This window comes from Zingiber officinale, chromosome 10B, assembly GCF_018446385.1.
Source record: "Zingiber officinale cultivar Zhangliang chromosome 10B, Zo_v1.1, whole genome shotgun sequence".
Classification (NCBI taxonomy): Eukaryota; Viridiplantae; Streptophyta; class Magnoliopsida; order Zingiberales; family Zingiberaceae; genus Zingiber; species Zingiber officinale.
The window spans coordinates 82,269,620-82,284,934 of record NC_056005.1 but is presented as its reverse complement, the minus strand read 5'-3'; the positions used below and the strand labels follow the sequence as shown (position 1 = coordinate 82,284,934).

Here is a 15,315-nt window from a genome sequence, read left to right as displayed (position 1 = left end):
GGAGAACGAAACACTGGCTTAGGCAAGAATGAGATTTCATGATAAAAAAAAGGAATGGGTCATTCCACCCAATTTCATGTAGATAAACTTTTGATCAAAAAATAATCCAAGAATGGATTAGTAACTCATGCTTTAACTAACTCCGCGTCTAATAATAAACATCGAACAAGGTCATGATTTGAGTATAATTTGCCTCTCCTCTGATCCATGCTATTGGGTAAACTTTACATCAAGGCATTAAGCCCTGAAGTTTCTCTCCTCAGGGAGAGGAAAAAGGAGGCATTACAAAAGATGTGACTCTGAAATTATGATCAGGAAATGAACTTTTACAGGACAATTCAAAAGCTGCAAGGCTGCTTTCTTAAAGTAAACATCAACTAGAAAATCAATTAGCAGTATATTAAACCTAGGAAATGAAGAGTACCCTTGCAGCCTTTCTTCGAGGAGCTTATTGACTGTGATTCTATGCATAAATCACATTATAAATAGACAATTCAGCACTAAAGATGGTGTGAACCTCTTTTCAGAAAAATATAAAGGAAAAGAAAAAGTTATTGAAAACCTTTAAAGAGCGTCCAACCAAAAAGAAGACTTGCTTTATGACTTTTGGATGAGAAATGGGACCTTAAATTAGATTGACATATTCTGCAACAATGCGACACTTTGCACATCCAACTACTCATGATGATTGAAGAGTATAAACAGCAATTTCTTGACAAAAATTTGAGAAATGGTTCACAAAATACGATTGTCTTCTAAGAGTTTTTCAGAATCTTGTTTTCAGGGATATGCTATTGGTAGATTTTAATCATTCTACATTTACAAAGCATACTTATTAGTAGGCAAAGTTTCAAAATTATAATTATTAGATAAAGATGAACTTTGAGGAACCAAACAATTTATTGCAACATTCTGCAAGAGGTTAACAAATATTTACAAGGGTATTGTTCTTGGTAATTATTGAGCGGACAAAAAAACCACCTATTATATGTAACAGATAGGTTTTAGATATTGTTTTTAGGCATGAATTTAATAGGTTTTTATTATGAGTTCTAATACACTCATTTGAACAATACAAAACGTATACAAAATGTGAACATCTGAGACGTACAGATGCACTTACCCTTCCTGAAAAGGATGTCTATATTTGCGGAAAACTATTTTATGTTGACTCTTGAAGCAGCTGTGGACTCCACATAAGCAGATGGTAGGTGTTCAAGGCTTTGCCTCCAGGAGAATTGAAGAATATGGAGCAACATTGTAACAGGGATTGGTGAATAATATGCCTTCTGGAATGAAATCTTTGGGGGATTCTAGATTTGTATCAATCTGCAACAGAGGAAATTCGGTCAGCAATGTTTCACCACCATAACTCGGGTGAAATTGGTCCCCTCCCAACAAAAACATCCAGGATCATTGTTGGTGACCTTGTGGTGCTATTAGGTATTTGTTATTTTGACATTCCAGGGAGAAGATAATTAGATAAAATCAATATTATGATCTAATATCTGTAATTTAAAGCTGGATAAAAGCTACATTAAGGTGAAGGTGGCATCAAACAAGACAGAAAAGTAAAATGCAAGTATTAGGATAGAAGAATCACTTACCACTCGATGCCATTGCTTATTCTGAGGTGGTGAAGGTACGGTAACTTTCACAGAATAATCATGTGCATTAAATGCTACATAGATGTCGCCTCCAAATTGATCATCATGAAGCCTATGGCAAAAGATTATTAGGAGAAGCTGGTCATAATTAGGATAAGCTTGTGTCTTTTCTAATCCCTAACTTTACATAAAAAAGTTAAAACTGAAATTTTCTGTAACAAGAGGTAGTAAGCAAAATGATAGGAGATTTTAGTTAATCTAATGGCCAGAAAAAAAAAAATTGGAGATGAATGAAAAGCTTCGATATCTTCTTACGTAAAAGCTAAGAACTTGCTTTCATGGTTGTCCCAATTGTCCTCGTGCCAAGTAACATCCTTCTGCAAAGAAAGATATTTGCTTAATCAGTTTGGAAATATATCTAAAATGATGCATAACCCAAGAAATATATTAAAACAGCAAATAATTAGATAGAGTTCTATACATTGTCCTATGCATTAAAATGCATTTACTTGTTTTACTGATTCCAGTAGCTGTCCGGCCCTCCCTTTCCTCAGAAAAAAAAAAGAACTATTTTTTTCCCAAAAAAAAAATTGTGTTGTTATAACACTATGTAGTCTAAGCAGCAGCTCTTTGAACATTAACAACTAAATCCACGAAGGCAACATACTACATTTAGAAAATACTTAAAAAGAGTGATGACCTGTTTACAGCCTGCTTGTGAACAGTTCAATCAAATATATTAGATGCATCATAAGCAGACCGACCCATATAATTAAATGAGTCATAAATGGGTCAAATGACACAACCCATTTAACAAACTCAAACAAATATTAAGTACAAATAATATATTCAACTATTTTTAATTATAAAAGTTAATATAATCCATATCATTATATGTTATAATATATGCATTATTATACTATATATTTATAATCGATTTATTAGATTATATATTTATAACATATATATTACTATTAAATAGTTAATTAAATATCTATATATTTATAACTGAGCCATAAATGGGTTGATCCGTTTATAACTGAGCTAATTAGAGAGACTGAAGGAAGGATATATAATCCCAATTCCCAAACACTATTTTTCTTCCAATTGCCATCATTCCAAATTTGAGAAGAAAGCTTTGGAGGAGGAGAGACTATTTAGAAGGTAAATATGTCCTTTTCCTATTGAAAAAATAAATTAGTTATCAAGTATACATATTAATTTTCACCTTAGAAAATAACACATGTCATATCTTCCTACCCATGACAATTAATCTTTAGTGGCTTCTTCACCGCAAGCAGCTTCTTCTCTGGTTTACGCATGCAACATTGCCCTCTCCTCTTCAACCTCTTTCCTAACCAAGCCAATTCTTCTCCAATCAACAATCCAAGTCTGCCCACTTCTCTCCGACCCCTTCCCCACCCATGGTAAAATGGTCTTTTAAAACAATTTTGAAAATATTTCTTCTGTTTTCAAATATAAAAAGATTTGATATTTAAATATCTATTTTCCCAACTTTCTTTCTTCCCTAGTAGACAAAAGGAAGGGAAGAAAAAAAATTAAACCATTTATCTTCCCAATTATCCATTTTTCTCTGTATTTATCTTTTCATTTTCTATCTTCTCCGGTAGATGGAGCATCTCTCTCTCTCTCTCTCTCTCTCTCTTCAATCCTATCCATTGGAGGTTGTTTCCTACGCCTAAGTGAAGGGGTATTTTGTGGGAACTCGGAATGGAGAACTAAAGATTTTTTTGAATCTGAGTTTGCGAGAGAGGAGGTATTGAATATCTTCTCAAAAGCTTAGAGATATTGTAAAACTTTCAATCTAGTGGTATTCTCAAAAAAAAAAAAAAAAGATGTTTATGTCTCTCCTCACATTGTTTCTTCCGCTTTTAATGGTCACTGTTCTCCTGTGGATGTAGGCCTAAAACCACTTAACAGTCTTGTCTACTTGTGTTATTATTTGCTTGATTGTGTGACATTTGGCTGAATAGCCACTAATCCCAGAAACTAGAGAAATGGTTAAAATTTCTTCTTCTTCCTCTTCTTCTTTTTTTTTTTTTTGAATGTGACCCTCATTCTCATGCTTTCCTCATTTTGACTGTTAAAATGAACTTACTTACCAATTAAAATAATTTAATTTATTTACAAGAATCTAAATTAACAAAGTAACTCCAAATATTCAAGGTAAGTATTAGAAGTATCAAAGGAGAGGCTTAAGAGATTTACTTTGGTAAGAAATCTGTCTCGTCGCAAGATGGGGTGCTTGTGCCGATATTTGATCATCTCAGAAAAAAATCTAAAAAGACTGTCCCTTCTTTGTTCCAACTTATGCAGCAATAAAATTAGAGAGAGAAAATTAGTTAAGCCAAAAGAAAAAAGAAACGGCATTAGGCTATTAGCAACTATTTTATTGGCAGAAAAATAAGAAAAAGAGTGTTACCAGTTTCCACTGGAAATGATTTATGGAAGTGTCATGTCCATAGCTATTATTATTCCCATAGCGAGTATGCCCATACTCGTCCCCCATTAGCATCATTGGTGTTCCCTGAATTGAAATAAGAAATCCATGAATATATACTTGAAAAATCTCAAATTCCACTATTAAAATCCATGAATAAGAAATCATTGGTCCTAATTGAATATATATGTAGTAATGCAAGAAATCAGAGTATGATATCTACGATTCATATATTGAAACTACACTTGCATTGAGAAAATTCCGAATGTAAAACATGGTCTATGATTATATGCCAAGCTAAATTTAGTCACACCCAGAGAAATATTTGTCAGCCCTTTTAAAGCTATTATTGCTAGTAATGTCCCAGATCCTTGAACTTTTATATACGTGAAGCTCATTTAAAGCTATTTGTGAGCCCACTAATTCATATATGTGAAGCATTAGTTAGGAATTAGGCTCCACATCCAAAAGGGCACAAGTTGGTTGTTTTATGATAGATAAATTGAATATCATCAATTTTGTTTCTAATATTTTAAATTGTATGGTCTAAAAGAAATTAGTTAACTAATTAATTACCAATTATCATGGCACCCATTGTAATCAAGCCTAATTTGGTTTGATAAACCAAGATTGTGTTTTGATGATTGAGAAATATGTTTTTTGTGTCAAATAGGTCAACATTGACAGTGTACTTGACAATGGACGAAGTTCAAATGGGTTAGATCGATTGGATACTTGGCATTGGTTGAAGTCTAAATGGGTATTGGCCAACATGGAAAGTCCACAAGGAGCTTGGCAAGAGAAAGATCAAGTGGGTCAAAGTACACTAGACACTTGGCAGTGAAGAAGTTCAACAAGTGTTGAGAGTGGAAGTCCTAATAGGTTAAGGAGGACTCGTTGTTATACACGTCATGAAAGTCACACACAAGTCAAGGAGGGCGAGATATTTGACACTAGAAGTCTAGAGAGATATTTGATTGTGGAAGTTCATATAGGTCAAGGAGGATCGGATGATTGACAAATGTGAAAAGTCTAAACATGCCATGGAGGACTGAATGCTTGGTAGTGATGATGAAATCCCAATAGGTAAAGGTTAATCAAATGTCAAACAAGCTTAAAGTTCTAGAGAAGTGAACTATAAGCATTGGAAGTCCTTGCATATGAAAGTTGACTTGAGGTTGGGGAAGTGAAGTATTGGTAAGTCAAAAAATTGGATACCGGGCAATGGATGATGTTTCAGAGAAATAGTCTCTAGGCATTGGAAAGTTGGAGGCAAGGAGTCTCTAGGCACTGTTAGTCCTAGTTGAGGTCAACTCTAGACAAGGATGGATTCCTAGTAAGTTGAGGCCAACTTGTAATAGTCACAAAGTAAATAATATGACTTCGTATAAGGGAAACAAATAATTGAAATTATACCTGAGAAATCATCAATGCTAAATGGAAGTTCTTCATTTGCCGTAAACGTAGACTTAAAACATTAACATCTTTTGTTTCCCCTACACATTTTGAAAAGTTAGATGTCATTAGTTATTCAGAAGCATATATGTGAGTCAAATGGAAGTAAGGTTTATACACAAAAGTGTTACTAAATTAGATTGCAAATAGATTAACTAAGTCCACCAAAGGAGTCAAATTCATCGGCCAAACATATGTTGATAGTTCTCTCTGCTAACTAAATTAGCATGAGATTAACATAAAACAATTGGGTAGCATTTACCTTCAAAACCACAATTCCAGCTGTAATTGTCATTGCATCCATCATTGCCACCTTCTCCATTAGCATTATTATGCTATATGGGAAAATGACAAAAATAAAAATAATGCTCCAACTATGCAAACTAAGAATTTCATTCAATTTTCTAAGAGGACCATTGATTACCTTATAATTGTAGGAAACAAGATCATATAGTGTAAACCCATCATGTGCAATGATAAAATTGATGCTGTGGTAGGGTTTGCGTTTATTTGCCTGTTAGACAGGTTCATCTATAAGAAACAATTAAATGCCAGGGAAATTTACAAAACAGTGAACTAATCTACCTAAATTCTCAGAAAAATGAAGTAATATGCTTTCTTTAGAATGTAATATGGTAGGGTTTTTGTTCTGGATTCTCAATTTAACTGACAAAATAATAGCAACACTGCAACAGTTCATATCTACTCTAAATGCTAAAACATAATGATCTTACAATGATATTCAAATATGTGAACATTTGTTTAGAAAGGCAATAATACTCCTTTATCTCCAACAGTTGCTTTCAGAAAGGTTGGTTGTCATGGCTTCTAGCTAAATCATAGTCAGAAAAAATAATACATTCTTTTACTGGCAGCCAATTTTGGATAAGGAATGTATAAAAAGTTCTACAAAGCTTGATAACATATTTGAGTTATGTTAGGCCATACCAATTACCAAGGTTTGAAATCTCAGATGAACCAGGATTTTGATCCCTAGCCAGCTTGAGATATGCCAACTACGTGGGTTTATTATACACTAACCCTAACTGCAAAAGAGAATCAAGGGAAAAGAACAAAAGAGGAACAAGATGATGTTCATTATCTTGAGACCTCACGAAAGTCTCATTAACCATGAGTTAAGCCATTGTTGTAGCAAAGCATTTGTTGACGTTGCCAACCACGAGCAAAGTTATCTCTATCGCTGGATCTCGTGTGGAAGCCATTGTCATCTTGCGGAAGCTTCAAAAATAAGTGCGAAGTCATAGTCGTCTTAGGACCTTGAGGGAGCCTCAAAAAGTCATCACTGTCATTGCGAGTTATTGTGGGAGTCTAGGTGGCGTTTGGTTTAGGAGTATGGGAATGCGGAATTGGAATGATTCCTTTTTGTTGTGTTTGGTTAATGGGAATGGGAATGGGAATGAGAATGAAATATTGGAATAAAATCCATATTTTTGGGAATGGATGAAACTCATCCCTCCCCTCAGGTTTGATATCTCATTCCAAAAGTAGAGGTCTTTCAAGTTTCAATTAATTTCAACTTCCAACCAACTAGATTCATCGATATATTCGCTGTGCTGATAGTGGTTATTATTGTAATTATGCTGTATATCATTCTCTATATAAGTCAATAATTCCGTGATGTCTAATACACTGTTTTCTCTTAACATGGTATCAGAGCCAAGATAAAAGAAAACCCTAATTTCCTACGCCGTCGCTCTCTTGAGTTTTCTCTTCTCCACCTAATCCTGACAACACCCTCTTCGTATTCGCCAACAATCGCGCGATCGTCCTCGACGTGACCAGAAGCGTGGGATCCGCAGGTACTCCATCCCTGACGGCCAACGGTTATCCCGCCTGGCTCCTCTATTCTCCAACGGCGACATCTCCGACGGCTCTGGGGAAGGTGACGACCTCATCTTAGGGTTCTTCCGACTAAGGCGACAACATCTCCTCAGTGTTCCCTTCCGGCGAAGCTATGCTCTGGCACGGTGGATTTCCCTCATCTCCCGATCCTTGTTGAAGAGTGTCGGCTTCAATCTAGGGTTTCGTTGCCTCAATGGTCCTGCTCTCTAAAGGCTTCCAGGGCGTGGTTTCTAACAGACGAATCTGGCTGTTCTTCCCTCTTCTCTGGCTGTTCTTTCTTCCTCTCCGTCCCTACATCCGAAGATTTCCTTGCCGACGTGGTTGCTAACGCAAGGGGTTCAACAGAGGAGGAGGTCGGCAGAGCAATGAGCATCTTCGTCGCAATTCCAACCGGCCGTTTCATCTTCATCTCCAGAAGCTCTTCATGAGTGCATCACTGAGGCTGCTGTGAACTCTCTGCCGACGACGTGGTTGTGGAAGTAGGGAGTTTTCACCAGAGAAGGGGGCAGTCGGCTGCCTCTTCATCTTCTCCTTCGACGCTCTCTATAGTTCTTTCCAAACTAATCAATGGGAACATCTGACATCCCAAAGTCAGATACCTCGATCTTTACCAACCACATCACTACACCCCTCTTCCGAGCGGTTGGATGGTAAAATTACGTCTCTTGGGCATCTCACATTGAGCTTTGGATTGTTAGGCAGGGTTATGAGACACATCCCACTCAAACTGAAGAAGATGTTCAAGTCGCCGATCGTCCTTTATGGAAGAAGGTTGATGCTCAGTTGTGCTGCATTATCCGAGCCACCATCCATCCATCTCTTAGGAATGCCTTCCGTACTCACAAAACCTACAAAGCTGTTTGGACACAGGCTCTATAACTCTTTACAAACACCTCTCGGTGACGCTATCAAGTTTGTGAAGATCTCATGACCATCCTCAGTGCCCATCAGATTAAGGATTCAATGTCAACTTATCTGGGTTCGGTCTCTAGCCTTCTTTGTGACTTCAATGAACTGCTACCGCCTACGACCACTCCTGTTGAAGAGCTTGAAAATCGAAATTTTTTTTTTGTCTCTAACTTTATATGGTCTGCCCACATATTATTCTCATATTTGTGATAAGATCCTGGGCAGCCCTACAAAAGCTACCATAGACAATACCTGGGCGACTCTCCTTCATGTCCCGGCCAAGATCTTGACGATGTCTCATCATTCTGTTCACTGCAGCTTTGGTCTCTCGACACAACAACAGACCTCCGCCTCGCAAGGGTGGCAAAGGTCGTCCTTGGTGTGTTCATTGCCATCGCCCGAGCCACACGATTGATAAGTGTTGGGGTCTGCATGGTCAACCTCCTCGCACCGCTCGGATCGTTCAGAATTTTGTTGCTTCTTGACTTCCACTTCACGTTAACACCTGATTTGACCTCACAACCTTCCTATAATGACTTTCTGAAATGGTTTGAGGATCGTCAGGCTTCTAATTCCACTGCTACTGTTGCACACGCTAGTAATTCCTTTGCTGGCATATCTCGCTCTTCAGGTCCTTGAGTTCTTAATTCTAGGGCCACGGATCATATCACTGGTAATAAATCTCTATTTTCTTCTCTCACTACTTCTAGTTATTTACCAATTGTCACCATGGCCAATGATTCCCAAATGAGTCCAAGGGTATTGGTATTGTTCATCCTTCTTCGTCTCTTTCCATTCATAATGTTCTTTATGTTCTCGGAGGTCCCTTTAATTTATTGTCAATAAGTCAACTTACTCCCTCTTGATTGTGTTATTTCTTTTACTAAAATGTCTGTTTCCTTACAGGACCAGAGTACGGGGAGGATGATTGGCTTCGGATGTGAGTCTCATGGACTTTATCGGTTTCAACAACCCTCTCTTGTTGGTTTGGCGGCGACATCTCCACTTCTTATTCATGCTCAGTTGGGACATCCAGGTCTTGATAAGTTGAAACAATTACATCCTAGTCTTTCTCACTTAAGAGTCTTTGTCTTGTGAGTCCCCCTTTGCTTTGGTTCATTCTGATGTTTGGGGTCCGAATCGTGTTTCTTCTACGTTGGGATCATGATATTTTGTTACTTTTATAGACGATTTTTCTTGTTGTACATGATTATATCCGATAAAGGAACGTTCGAATTGTTTCTACTTTTCAATCTTTTTTCATGAAATCAAAACTCAGCTTGGTATTTCTCTTCAAATTTTGCAAAGTGATAATGCATGCGAGTATCTTTCTACTCAGTTTCGTTCCTTCTTGGCATCTCATGGTGTACTGCATTACACGTCTTGCCCTCATACCCCTCAACCGAATAGGGTTGCAGAACGCAAGAATCATCATCTCCTTGAGACCACTCGGACTCTTCTTCTTCATTCTCATGTTCCTCATCAGTTTTGGGGTGATGTACTTACTGCATGTTATCTCATCAATCGCATGCCTTCCTCCACTCTCTAGGGTAAAATACCTCATCATATCCTCTACCCTCATCATCCTCTACCTCCTTTAATACCTCGGGTCTTTGGTCTATATGTTTTGCTCATGATCTTGATCCTAGCATTGATAAACTCTCTCCTCGGTCTCATAAGTACGTTTTCCTTGGGTACCCACGGTCTCAGAAAGGGTACAAGTGTTATTCCCCTACTCTGCGGTATTTCATCTCTGCTGATGTCACATTCTTTGATTCGGTTTTATCTTTTGGGCCTCCCGCTTCCCAGTCCGAGGTTTCTCACTCTCCACCTGCACCAGTGACTATCTTTTGTCCTCCGGTAGCGCCTCTATCATCCCCAGCCTCATCTCCTCCTTTGCAGGTTTATCAGCGTCGTCCTCATCCTACTTTGTCACCGCCCAACACTGACATTGCCGTGGGCACATCTTTGGAGCCAAGTCCTTCGTCGTTTCCTCCGGTCCCTGCTCCTAACTTTGATATTCCTATTGCATTTTGAAAGGGTATGCGTTTCACTCGTAATCCTTCTCCTCACTATGTTTCTTTGAGTTATCACCATCTTTCTCCTTCCTATTATTCTTGTCTTTCTTACTTGTCGTATGTTTCTCTTCCTAAGACTACAAGTGATGTCTTTGCCCATCCAGGATGGAAACAAGGTATGCTCGATGAAATTTGTGCTTTATAGAGTAGTGGGACTTAGGACCTCGTTCTTCTACCACCTAGGAAGTCAGTTGTTGGTTGTCGATGGATGTATACGGTGAAGGTTGGTCCAGACGGGTTGGTTGACAAACTTAAGGTGCGTCTCATCGCTAAAAGCTATACTCAGATCTTCGGATTGGATTATAGGGATACTTTTTATTCTGTTGCCAAGTTGTCTTTTATACGCCTATTTCTATCAATTGTTGTGATTCTCCATTGGTCTCTTTATTAGTTGGACATCAAAAATGCATTATTACATGGTGATCTGCTCGAGGAAGTCTACATGGAGCAACCTCCGTGTTTTGTTGCTAAGGGGGAGTCTTCTGGTATTGTATGTCACCTGCGGAAATCTTTATATAGCCTCAAGCAATCACCCAGAGCATGGTTTGGTAGATTTAGTACTATAATTCAACAGTTTGGCATGACTCGGAGCGAGGTTGACCATTCTGTCTTTTATCACCACTCATCTACAGGTTGCATCTACGTAGTGGTTTATGTTGATGATATTGTCATCACAAGTAGTGATCATCTTGGGATTTCACAAGTGAAACAATATCTTTTTAAACATTTTCAGAAAAAGGACCTCGAAACTCAAAGATTTCTTGGGGATAGAAATAGACAGTCTAAACAGGGGATCGTCATATCCCAAAGGAAGTATGCAATGAATATTACGGAAGAAACAAGAATGTTAAACTCAAAAACAGTCGACAGCTATATAGATCCTAATGTTAAGCTCCTACCAAATCAGGGGGAGCCTCTTCCAGATCCTGAACGGTACAGGAGATTAGTAGGGAAACTAAGCTACCTTATTGTTACTCGTCTGGATATCTCATTTGCGATAAGTGTAGTAAGTCAGTTTTTCAACTCCCCATGCAAAGAACATTGGGATGTTGTGACTTGCATTATTCGATATATCAGAGGTGCACCAGGAAAGGGTCTTTTGTATATAGACAAAGGACATACTCGAGTCATAGGGTACTCTGATGCAGATTAGGCAGGATCTCCTACCGATAGAAGGTCTACTTCTGGGTTTTGTATATTTATCGGAGGTAACCTTGTTTCTTGGAAAAGGAAAAAGCGAATATTGTGGCAAGATCCAGTGCAGAGGTAGAATATCGGGCTATGACCATAGCTAGTCAAGAGCTTATATGGATAAAACGGTTGCTTCAGGAACTCAGGTTTGGGGAGGTTACACGAATGTCACTTATGTGTGACAACTAGGTGCCATGCATATTGCCTCGAACTTAGTTTTTCATGAGAGGACAAACATACTGAAGTTGATGTCACTTTATTAGAGAGAAAATCATATCAGGAGAAATATCTATTAGTTTTGTCAACTCACATGATCAACTAGCAGATATATTCACTAAGTTATTGAGTTCCCGAATCGACTACATATGTAACAAGGTAGGTGCATATAATCTATATTCTCGACTTAAGGAAGTGTTAGAATATTGTAACATAATAACTAGGGGTATTATTATAATTATGCTATATATCCTTTTCTATATAAGTCAATAACTCCGTGATGTCTAATACATGATTTTCTCTTAACAGTGATCTTCATGGTCACAATTGGGCCGAGATTTGATTGTTCAGGTTGAATTTTTTAGTTCCAGCCATGGCTAATGTGCTGTCAGTCCGTTACCAGATTTCATCATGGACAAAGATTGGTAAATAGGAAAGGCGTGAAATAGAAGAAGGGACAGCTGATCGTTCGTCGTTAAGTTTTAACACTTGGGCAAGAACCTTTTCATCGCGTCATCAGCTAGGAAAAATATCGTTCACCCGCTTTGGATATTGTCCTCAAAGGTCTTCTTCGCCGAAGAAGCCTATAGAGTATCAGCGAAGACTTTACATCTGTGGGCCAATATTACGTCCGTGATATTCACCTAGGAAGGCGCAGCGGTAGGCGCCTCTACGTCTGGTGATGGCAAGATGTTACTGATCTGAATAACAGAAATGTTCCTCCACGGATCTAACAAATATGGCATCAATGGTGTTGTCGCCGTTGTCAATGGCGGCGAACCCCACTTTGCCCCCTTTGAAATCGGTGACATTGTTGAAGCCAGAGGAGCCATGCATGGTTTCAGTGGCTTGGTACATGGTGGCGATTAAGGCCATGGCATTGGTAATCTTATGAAGCTTCTTGGCGCTGAAATAGTTGAGGATGTGGACGGAGAGGATATTTTTTGAGAGATGAGAGGGTATTTTTGAGAGAGGATATGAACGGAGAGCATTTTTTAAGAGATGAGAGAGCATTTTTTAGATAGGAGAATGTGGACGGATGATAGTCTTCAAGGGCATTTTTGGAATTTCAGTTGATTCCCATTCCAGAATATCAAATTAATCAAACACTATATTGAAATAATGATACCCATTGTCATTCCAGTCTACTATTAGACCCATTTTGATTCTTATTCCTATAGCACAAATCAAACGCCGCCTAAGTTTTATCTTGAGTTTGTTCCACATGTTGATCGGCTTGCAAAATGAGAAATTTCACCATGCTAATCAACATGGAATACTATTTTAATCTATGGTCCATAGAATTTGGAGTTAGCAACATGATGTCAAGGTTATCCCCTCTTATTTGACATGTATTGTCTTATTACTATTTTACAAAAATATATTCATCTTTAACTCCGTCCGTGATGAACCAATCATGGCCGGTCCCAAGTCCGGATAAAGGAGGGTTGCGTTAGGTTGTCAAATATTCAATGAATGAATCCATTAAACTATTGTGCTAATGCTAGATTATTTCTCGGAATGAACGCATTACAGGGTCCGACTGTAACGTCTCGACAAGGACTGCTACATCTCTATGAGAACTTGTGTATAGTGTTAAATAGACAAGAATTCTCACACTATAGGTTGAGTAATAACAAATATGATAGAAAAACTAATAATCTAAGATTTAGAACATGAAATATAGGAACCCTCACCGAGAGATAAAATGGGTAGCGAGAGGCAAAACTGATAGAGAACTCGAGTTTTAAGTTATGATATACAAGAAAGAGTAAAACAAAAAATAGAGCGGGTATTATTGTAAATAATTTGTTAAAGGATGAAGTTGTTGAAGTAATTAGAAAAGAAAATATAATTATAGCCCTTAAGATAATAGTGGAAAAAAAACTATAAACATAATTAGCGTATATATACCACAAATATGATTAGATGAAGTTATTAAATCAAGATTTTGGGACGACTTAAATGAAATATTACAAAATATTCCATCAATTGGAATGATTTTAATAGAAGGTGCTCTAAATGGGTATGTCGGAGCGAAAAATGAGAAATATGAGAGGGTCTATGGGGGTTATGAGCTTGAAACGAGAAATGAGAAAGGGAAAACTATGTTAGATCTTGCGATAACATATGACCTTATATTAGCTAATATATTTTTTAAGAAAAGAGAAGAATATTTAGTCACGTTCAAAATTGGGAATAATAAATCGCAAATTGATTTTCTTATGACTAGAAAGAAGGATAGAAAGATTTGTAAAAATTGTAAGGACATCCTTGGAGAAAGCTTAACTACCCAATATAGGTTAGTAGTGTTGGATATATACCTCAAACATAATATAAATAGAAAACAAATATATACAACTCTTAGAATTAGTGATAGAAGTTAAAGGATGAGAAGCAAAATATATTTAAGGAAAAGGTAGGAGTATAAGCATTAAGTAAAATATACGGTGATTCTAATATTAAATGGGATAAGATGGTATCAAAGTTGAAAATAGTAGCTAAGAGTGTACTCAGTGAGTCAAAAGGACATGCACCACTAAGTAAGGAATCTTGGTGGTGGAATGAAAAAGTACAAGAGAAAATGAAAGAAAAATAAATAGCTTATAAAAAATTATATATTTGAAAGAAGGAGGAAAAATTAAAAAAATATACAATATCCAGAAGGAATCTAAGAAAATAGTGAATGAAGCAAAGAATGAAATTTTTGAACGATTATATCAAAAATTGGATATAAAAGAAGAGAAAAAAGACATTTATAAAATAACTAAAGTGAGAAAAAGGAAGACTATCAAAGTTGAAACGAACTCGGTGAGTCAAAGGGACATGCACCACTAAGTAAGGAATCTTGGTGGTGGAATGAGTAAGTACAAGAGAAAGTGAAAGAAAAATAAATAGCATATAAAGAATTATATATTTGAAAGAACGAGGAAAATTTAAAAAAATATACAATAGCCCAGAAGGAATCTAAGAAAGTAGTGAATGAAGCAAAAAATGAAAATTTTGAACGATGATATCAAAAATTGGATACAAAAGAAGGAAAAAGAAATATTTATAGAATAGCTAAAGTGAGAAAAAGGAAGACAAGCAATCTTATCCAAATAAAATGTATTAAAGATGCATGTAATAGGGTAATAATAAACAATGGAGAAATAAAAAAGCAGTGAAATAAGTATTTTCATCAACTTTTTAATGAAGGTTTAGGTGACCAACTAAACTTAGATAATTTAAGTAGGTCAAATGATAATAGAAATTTAAATTTTTATCGTAGAATTAAAACTTCAGAAGTAGAATAAGCTTTAAATGGGATACACAATGAAAAAGTCTTTAGACCAAATGATATTCCGATAGAGGTATGAAAGTGCTTAGGGAAACAAGGTCTTGAATGACTTACAAAATTCCTTAACATAATATTGAAAACGAAAAAAATATCTAATCAATGGAGGATAAGTACTTTAATTCTCTTATATAAGAATAAAGGAGACGCATAAAATTGTGCAAGCTATAGGGTATTAAACTAATGAGTCATACCATG

General features: G+C 36.8%; 1 pseudogene; it reads right to left on the bottom strand.

The window, feature by feature from the left end:
• Positions 1 to 881: 881 nt before the first annotated feature.
• Positions 882 to 15,315, bottom strand: part of LOC122028835 — a 70,256-nt pseudogene continuing 55,822 nt past the window's right edge.